The 9,507-nt window shown below is 37.5% G+C and overlaps 1 pseudogene across 1 annotated transcript; it reads left to right on the top strand.

Moving 5' to 3' along the window:
- The first annotated feature begins 4,109 nt into the window (after positions 1 to 4,109).
- Positions 4,110 to 6,809, top strand: LOC307058359 (liprin-alpha-2-like; annotated as a pseudogene). The gene has a single exon. The product of its transcript is annotated as a liprin-alpha-2-like (transcript).
- The last annotated feature ends 2,698 nt before the right edge of the window (positions 6,810 to 9,507 follow it).

Genomic DNA, 9,507 nt, shown 5'->3' with positions numbered 1-9,507 from the left:
AAAAAAATACATGTACCAGGGGCTTCCCTGGTGGCGCAGTGGTTGAGAGTCTGCCTGTCGATACAGGGGACACGGGTTCATGCCCCGGTCCGGGAAGATCCCACATGCTGCAGAGCAGCTGGGCCCGTGAGCCATGGCCGCTGAGCCTGCGCGTCCAGAGCCTGTGCTCCGCAACAGGAGAGGGCACAACAGTGAGAGGCCCGCGTACCGCAAAAAAAAAAAAAAAAAAAACACACGCACCATGTCCATATTAGCTTGCATTTGTATAGGTATGTATGTCTTTAAACTCTTTCATAGGTGTCATCTTAAAATTCATATATATGTGTATACATACATGTTTGTAAAAAAACCAAAAAGTTAAATAGTTCAATCAAAATTATTTAGACTTTTTTTTTGAGGATGGTGGTTTAAAATGTTTAATTTTGTAACCTAAGGAGGCAGTGGAATTTATCAGACTAGGATAAAGAAAAATATTAAACTAATCCATTGGTTCCTTTATAAAGCCAAACCAAATATCTAATATAAAAGTAAAATTTTTTTAATTTTATAAAGTATTTCATTGAGTGTATTATACAGAGTAAAAGTGTATAACTGTATAAAATAACAAAAATAAAAGGAGCAAACTTTGCTTATCAGCCAGCTTAGAAAACAGAACGTTACTAATATTTTTGAAGGCTACTGTGTACCCCTCCATGATAGCAACACCACTCTCTCCTTCCCAGATGCAATCACTATCCTAAGTTTTGTGATAATCTCCCTGTACCTTTTCTTCATATTTTAATCACATGTATGTGTCCCTGAACAATATATTATTTAGCTATGCCTATTTTTGAACTTCATATGAATGGAGCTGTACTTCTGTATTCTGCAATTTGCTTTTTGAGCTCAAATTTTTTTCTGAAATTCATTTATGTTGGTGCCTATAGCTGTAGTTCATTTTTACTACAGCACAGTATTTCATTATGTGATTATACTACAATTTATCCATTCTAATTTCAATGGACAATTGAGCTGTTTCTAGTGTTTGTTGCTATTATGAACAATGCTACTATGAACATTTTTCATCATGTTTCTTGGTGCACGTGTGAAAAGATTTGGACTAGAATTGCTGGGGCAAGGGGTTTATGCACATGGAAGTTGAATGGTAGGTAAATTATTCCCCAAGATTATTGTCCCAATTTGTGTTCTTACCTGCTCCGAGAAATTCTACTGTTCTATGTTCCTCTCGCCACTTGGTTTTGTCAGACTTTAATTTTTTTCTAGTCTGGCAGCTGTGAAATGGTATATCATTATTTAAATGTTCACTGATTGTAATGAGGTAAAGAATCTTTTGATATTTATTGGCTATTTGTGTCACCCAATAAATAAATAAATAAATGATTGTTTATATTTTTCTATTGACACATGAGGTTTTTATATATTGTAGACACTAGTCCTTTTTATATTTTTTGTTATGTGTATCACAAATATATTTTCTCAGTTTGTGATTTGTGTTTTACACTCTTTACAGGGTCTTTTTTTTAAATTGAAGTATAGTTGATTTACAATGTTATATCGGTATCTGCTGCACAGCAAAGTGATTCAGTTATACATATATACACATTCTTTTTCGTATTCTTTTCCGTTGTGGGTTATCACAGGATATTGAATATAGTTCCCTGTGCTGTACAGTAGAACCTTGTTGTTTATCTATTCTACATATAATAGTTTGCATCTGCTAATCCCAAACTCCCAATCCATTCCTCCCCCAATCCTCTCCCCCTTGGCAACCACAAGTCTTTACAAGGGTCTTTTAATGCATGGTTCTGAATTGTGATGAAGCTGAATTTCTTAATAGTTGTTATAGTTTACAGAATTTTTGTTTAAAAATCCCTAAGGATATAGAGGTTTCTCTCTTTTATTTTCTTCTAGAATTTCTAATGTTTTGCCTTTTGTACTTACAGCTTGATATGTTAGAAACTGATTTTTTTGTGTAAGGTATGAGTTAAGGATCAGTTTACAATTTTGTCCTTATAGATGAGCAATTATTCTAGAACCATTTATTGAATAATCTGTCCTTTCCCACTAATCCTGAATTTAGTTGTGCCTTATGTCAAGTTTTTTATGTGCAGAGACCATTTTCTTATTTTTCTATTCTATTCCATTGCTCTATCTCTGCACCAGTTACAGTTTTAATTATTATGAATTTTTCTGGCAGGAAAATTCTCTCTACTTGATTCTTTAGGACTGTCTTGGCTCTTCATTCTTCCACCTAAATTTTTAAATCTTTTTTAAAAATCTGTAATTCCAGTAAATATGAATAACTTGAGGAAGCACTTATATCTTTATAATATTAACTCTTCAATAGATGAACATAACATGTATCTCTCTTTATTTAGAACTTTTTAAATGTCTTTTGATTCAGTTTTATTATTTTCCCTATAGAAAGCTTGTTTACTGTTTGATATATGTATTCCTAAGTACCATCTATTTTCAGTTGCTGTGTAAATAGTAACTTCAAAAAAAACTGAATTTTCTGTTTGTTGCTGGTATATAGAAATGTAGTTTTTTTGTGTGTATTAATCTTATGTATTGCCACCTTGACAGGTTTCCATAATAATTTCAGTAACCTGTATATCCCCCTTTGTGTTGTTTATGTAGATGATCATATCATCTATAGATGACATTTTTTCCCCTTCCATTACTTTTCTACCATTTTCTCCTTGTCACATTATTTTAAGACCTCCAGTACAATGTTGAATACCCATGATGATAGTGAGTATGTTTATACTGTTCCTTAAGGAGAACACTTTTTAGCATTTCACTACTGAATACATCTTGTGTTTTTATGTACACTGACAAATTTGTTCTTTGAACTGGCCTACATCTTTTCTTTTACTAATTGTGGTTTTGGTATTAAGTTATAACTCTTAGAAGAAATATTCCATTCTGGTTTTTTTTTTATAGTCCCTAAAGAGTTTGTGAAAAATTCTTCTTGTTTTCCTTGAAAGAAGTAGATTGTCCTATAAAACCATCTGAGCCTCGTGTTTGATTTGTGGGGGAAAAATGACTACAAGTCAAATTTCTTCAATGGGAATAGACTAGGGTTTCTACTTATTGAGACTGTTTTAATAATTTGACCATTTCACATATTTCAAAAGTTTTTGGCATACAGTTGTTCATAATACCCTCTGCTTGATTGCTGCAGTGTTTGTATGTCTTCCTTTTCCTCTTCCCAAATTATTTACCTATGCCTCTTTCTTTTTCAGTTTTGTTTTGTCAATTTTCTTATTCTTTTTGAAGAACTATATTTTGGTTTGCTCATTCTGTCTATTGAATATTTATTTTCTATTTCACTTATTTTTATCTTTATTAATTAGACCTGTCTAATTTCTTTAGAGTTATTCTGTTTTTCTAACTTCTTAAAGTTGTATATTTAGGTCATTTATTTTCAGAATTTCTTCTTCTCTACCACAAGTACTCAGGACTATGGAACTATCTTCTCTGTGCTCAAAAGTAACAGTTCTTGCACGTGAAAAGATGCTCAACATCACAAATTATAATATTAGAGAAATGCAAATCAGAACTACAATGAGGTATCACCTCACACCAGTCAGAATGGCCATTATCAAAAAGTCTACAAACAATAAATGCTGGAGAGGGTGTGGAGAAAAGGGAACCCTCTTACACTGTTGGTGGGAATGTAAATTGGTACAACCACTATGGAAAACAGTATGGAGGTTCCCTAAAAAGCTAAAAATAGAACTAGCATATGCTCCAGCAATCCCACTCTAGGCATATATCTGGAGAAAACCATAATTAAAAAAGATACAGCGTGTTCACTGCAACATAATTTGCAATAGCCAAGACATGGAAGCAACCTAAATATCCATCAACAGATGAATGGATAAAGATGATGTGGTACATATATACAATGGAATATTACTCAGCCGTAAAAAAGAATGGAATAGACTGGAGCCTAGAGGCTCTTTGGTGGGGCTAATGGCAGACTCCGGGAAGGCTCACACCAAGGAGTACTTCCCAGAACTTCTGCTGCCAGTGTCCTTGTCCCCGTAGTGAGCCACAGCCACCCCCCGCCTCTGCAGGAGACCCTCCAACACCAGCAGGATATTGAATCCCTGACAGGAGGGCTGACTGGTTCTAAGGGGGTTGATCCACGGGAATTTGCTGCACTGACAAAAGAATTAAATGCCTGCAGGGAACAACTTCTAGAAAAGGAAGAAGAAATTTCTGAACTTAAAGCTGAAAGAAACAATACAAGACTGTTACTGAAGCATTTGGAGAGACTTGTGTCACGATATGAAAGGTCACTAAGAATGACAGTGGTGAAGCGACAAGCCCCGCCCCCCTCTGGAATGTCCAGCGAAGTTGAGGTTCTCAGGGCACTGAAATCTTTATTTGAGCACCTCAAGGCCTTGGATGAAAGGTAAGGGAACAACTGAGGCTTTCTTTAGAAAGAGTCTCTGCACTGGAAGAAGAACTAGCTGCTGCTAATCAGGAGATTGTTGCTTTGCATGAACAAAATGTTCATATACAAAGAAAAATGGCATCAAGTGAGGGACCCACAGAGTCAGAACATCTTGAAGGGATGGAACCTGGCCAGAAAGTCTATGAAAAGCATTTGTCCAATGGCTCTATAGACTCTACTGATGAAACAGGTCCAATAGTTGAACTACAAGAATTGCTTGAAAAACACAACTATGAAATGGCCCAAATGAAAGAACGTTTAGCAGCCCTTTCTTCTCGAGTGGGAGAGGTGGAACAGGAAGCAGAGACAGCAAGAAAAGATCTCATTAAAACAGAATGAACACTAAGTATCAAAGGGGCATTAGGGAGGCCATGGCACAGAAGGAAGATATGGAAGAAAGAATCACAACCCTTGAGAAGCATTACCTCAGTGCTCAGAGACAATCTACCTCCATACATGACATGAATAACAAACTAGAAAATGAGTTAGCAAATAAAGAGGCCATCCTATGGCAGATGGAAGAGAAGAACAGACAGTTACAAGAGCGTCTTGAACTGGCTGAGCAAAAGTTACAGCAAACAATGGGAAAAGCTGAGAGCTTACCTGAAGTAGAGGCTGAACTGGCTCGGAGAATTGCAGCCCTAACAAAGGCTGAAGAAAGACATTGAAGAACGTATGAGGGCATCTAGAAGGTCATATTGAAGAGAAAAATCAAGAAGTTCAAAGAGCTAGGCAAAGAGAGAAAATGAATGAGGAGTACAACGAAAGATTATCTGATACTGTGGATAGACTTCTGACTGAATCCAACAAATGCTTACAGCTACACTTAAAGGAATGAATGGCTGCTCTAGAAGAGAGGAGTGTTTTAATTCAAGAATCAGAAACTTTCAGAAAGAATCTGGAAGAATCTTTACATGATAAGGAAAGATTAGCAGAAGAAATTGAAAAGCTGAGATCTGAACTTGACCAGATGAAAATGAGAACTGACCCTTTAATTGAACCCACAATATCAAGAACTCATCTAGACACCTCAGCTGAGCTGCGGTATTCTGTTGGATCCCCAGTGGACAGCCAGTCTGATTCCAGAACAACCAAAGTAATAAGAAGACCAAGGAGAAGTCACATGGGTGTGCGGAGAGATGAGCCAAAGGTGAAATCTCTTGGGGATCATGAATGGACTAGAACACAACAAATTGGAGTGCTAAGCAGCCACCCTTTTGAAAGTGACATAGAAATGTCTGACATCGATGATGATGAAAGAGAAACGATTTTTAGCTCAATGGATCTTCACTCTCCAAGTGGTCATTCTGATGCCCAGACTCTAGCCATGATGCTTCAGGAACAACTGGATGCTATCAACAAAGAAATCAGACTAATTCAGGAAGAAAAACAATATAGAGTTACATGCTGAAGAAATTGAGAATAGAATGGCTAGTGTGAGTCTGGAAGGCCTGAATTTAGTGAGGGTCCTTCCAGGTACCTCCATCACTGCCTCAGTTACAGCTTCTTCACTGGCCAGTTCATGTCCCCCCCAGTGGACACTCAACACCAAAGCTCACCCCTCAAAGTCCTGCCAGGGAAATGGATCGGATGGGAGTCATGACACTGCCAAGTGATCTAAGGAAACATCGGAGCAAGATTGCAGTGGTAGAAGAAGATGGTCGGGAGGATAAATCAACAATTAAATGTGAAACTTCTCCTCCCCCTCCCCCTAGAGCCAACAGGATGACTCACACCCTCCCTTCTTCCTACCGAAATGATGCCCTAAGTAGTTTAACAGCCTCCCTCAAGGCTGAAACCCTTGGGCTAGGCAGTGCCAACAAGAGCCAAGACTCTATTCACAAAGCCGCCAAGAAGAAAGAAATCAAGTCTTCAATAGGACGTTTGTTTGGTAAAAAAAGAAAAACCTCAACTTGGGCAGCTCTGAGGCTTTACGGAGACTGAAGCTGCAGCTCAGGAGTCCCTGGGGATAGGAAAACTTGGAATTCAAACTGAGGATAGAAGACTGAAGAAAAAGCATGAACTTCTAGAAGAACCTTGGAGAAAGGGATTACCTTTTGCCCAGTGGAATGGGCCCACTGTAGTCACGTGGTTAGAGCTCTGGTTGGGAATGCCTGCTTGGTACGTGGCAGCCTGCAGAGCCAATATGAAGAGCGGTGCCATTATGTCTGCTTTATCAGACACTGAGATCCAGAGAGAAATTGGAATCAGCAATCCTCTGCATCGCTTAAAGCTCCAATTAGCAATCCAGGAGATGGTTTCCCTAACCAGTCCTTCAGCTCCCCTGACACCAAAAACTGTGAGTCCATTTATGTTCCTTCCCTCTCCCAGTGCTGGGTGAATAGCAGTATCTCCAAGTCCACAGAGCAAATTTGTGGCAGCATGAATTATTCTGAGGAGATTTATCTTGCTCTTCATTAACGTTGCTGCTACTCTTAATAGGTTTTCAACTGAGGAGCTGTGATTCCTACCAGACTTGAAGCCTGCAACCAAGATAGACTTTTGATCTAGCCTCTAAAGTTTAGATTTTTCTCCCAAGCAACAAGACCAAGAGTTTACTCTTTTTCAGAATTTTTCTTTTTAATTTAATCTAACATCTCAGGAGATGAGCTATAGGCATTAGTACTTTTTGTAGTTGTAATGCTAAACTCACTACTTCTTAAGCAGTTTTCATAATTATGAAAGTACTTCAGTATTTAATGTTTTATAAATACCAAGTGGATTACCTTCCTTCAAAAAAAAAAAAAAGAAGAATGAAGTAATTCCATTTGCAGCAACATGGATGAAACTAGAGATTATCATACTAAGTAAATCAGACCAAGAAAGGTAAGTATCATATGATATCGCTATATGTGGAATCTAAAAAATGATACAAGTGAACTTATTTACAAAACAGAAACAGATTCACAGAACTCGAAAGCAAACTTACGGTTACCAAAGGGGATAGGGAGGGGAGGAGGGATAAATTAGGAGCTTGGGATTAACATACACACACTACTATATATAAAATAGAGAACCAACAAGGACCTATTGTATAGCACAGGGAACTCTACTCAATGTTCTGTAATAACCTATATGGGAAAAGAATCTGAAAAAGAATGAATATATGTATATGAATAACTGAATCACTATGCTATATACCTGAAACTAACAAAACCTTGTAAATCAACTATACTCCAATAAAAAAAAAAAAAAACCCTGTTCTCTATTTTGTCTTGCAATACTGGAATTGACACTCTTCAAACCACATTTTTCCTTTCCTTTGGGTTGCCTGTTAGTTTCTTCCAATAGCTGCTAAAGGGAGACTAGGAGACTGGAGGAAGGAGAAGGAACCTGTCTCTTCTGTGTTTGCTTCCTGTTAATGGCACTCCAGAAATGTTTCTTTACTTTGGCAGTGACACTTTTTTGTTCCAGTTTTTTCCATAGCCCCATAACCAGCATCACTGTCTCTCCTTACAGACACCAGCACCAGATGGCTAGTGCTTCCTTCCTCAGTGGTTTGACTTGAAGACCTGCAGGGATGGGGAGCTTCCTCTGAACCCATGAACATCAGCACCTGCTGGGCAGCACCCTCTCATCAGAGATCTGGGTCCCAGCTCTGAGGAGTCTCTTTTCCAAGCTGTTAGATTCCAAAAATAGTAACCTCTTCCTTTTTTCCCACAGCTCTAGAAGTAACAGCTACTGCCTGCAGTTACTATCCCTGTTGCCTCAGTTGTCCTAAAACCTCTTTACACAGTTCCTATATTAGGTTTTTCGGTTTCCCTGAATGAACCCTGACTGATATAGTCATAGACTATATGGATTAACTAATTCTTCATGAGTCAGTTTTAGTATGTTCTATTATTTTAGATTTTGAACCATTACATCTGCTTCAAAACAACTTCTGCTTGTTTTCTGCAGCCTATATATAGCACGCTTTACACTTTCAGACTTCTAAAAATAAGCTATAAAGTATTCTTTTTTTTTTTTTTTTTTTTGCGGTATGCGGGCCTCTCACTGCTGTGGCATCTCCCGTTGCGGAGCACAGGCTCTGGACGCGCAGGCTCAGCGGCCATGGCTCACTGGCCCAACTGCTCCGCGGCATGTGGGATCCTCCCGGACCGGGGCACGAACCCGTGTCCCCTGCATCGGCAGGCGGACTCTCAACCACTGCGCCACCAGGGAAGCCCCAAAGTATTCTTTTAATATGAAGATGCTCTAGTTGCATCTTGGAAATTTTTATATATAGTTTTTCATTCACATTTGGTTCTAAGTATTTTAAATTTTTGTGTGGTTTCTTTTACCCACGGGTAATTAAAGCATGTGTTTAAATTTCAAATGCATGAATTTTTAATATTCCCCTTTTGGTAATTATATCTACCTTAATTTCCTTGAGTTCAGAGATTAGGATACGTATGATATAGATTTTTGAAATTAAGGAGTTGCTTTATGTCCAGTTCATAATGCATTTCAAAAAAAAATGTTCCATGTGTACCTGAAAATGTATTCTCTCTAATAGAGAGCTCAGAATTCTATATGTGCACATTAGATCAAGCTTTTTAATTGTGTTCAAATTCTCCTCATCCTTAGTGATTTTTATTTTTGCCTACTTTTAAAATCAATTACTGAAATTGGTGTGATATAATCTAACTGTGCTGGTGGATTTTTCTATCCTTGTACTTCTTCCTAATTTTACTCTACATTTAAAGCTAAGTTTTAGGTATATATAACTTCAGAATTACATATATTCTCTTCTTGGTGAATTGGGAATTGTATATACCTGTGGCCCTCTTTATTTTGAACATTGTTTTTGCCTTAAAGCCTGTTTTATTTGGTATCACTTTAGCTCTATCAACTTTACTTTAGTTAGTATTTGCCTAGTGCATATTTTCCCATCTTTTCACTCACTACCTGTCGGTGCCCTTATTATGAATTTTTTAATGTATACTGGTAAATAATATATAGTTAATTTAAAAATAATCTAAAGATCTCGGTTTTTAACTGGAACCCTAGTCAAGTTATATAGATTGTGATGACTGATATATTTGTATTCATTTGTA

The sequence above is a fragment of the Hyperoodon ampullatus genome (genome assembly GCF_949752795.1).
Source record: "Hyperoodon ampullatus genome assembly, chromosome: 9".
In the NCBI taxonomy this organism is placed as follows: Eukaryota; Metazoa; Chordata; class Mammalia; order Artiodactyla; family Ziphiidae; genus Hyperoodon; species Hyperoodon ampullatus.
This window is presented reverse-complemented; position numbering and strand designations above follow the sequence as displayed.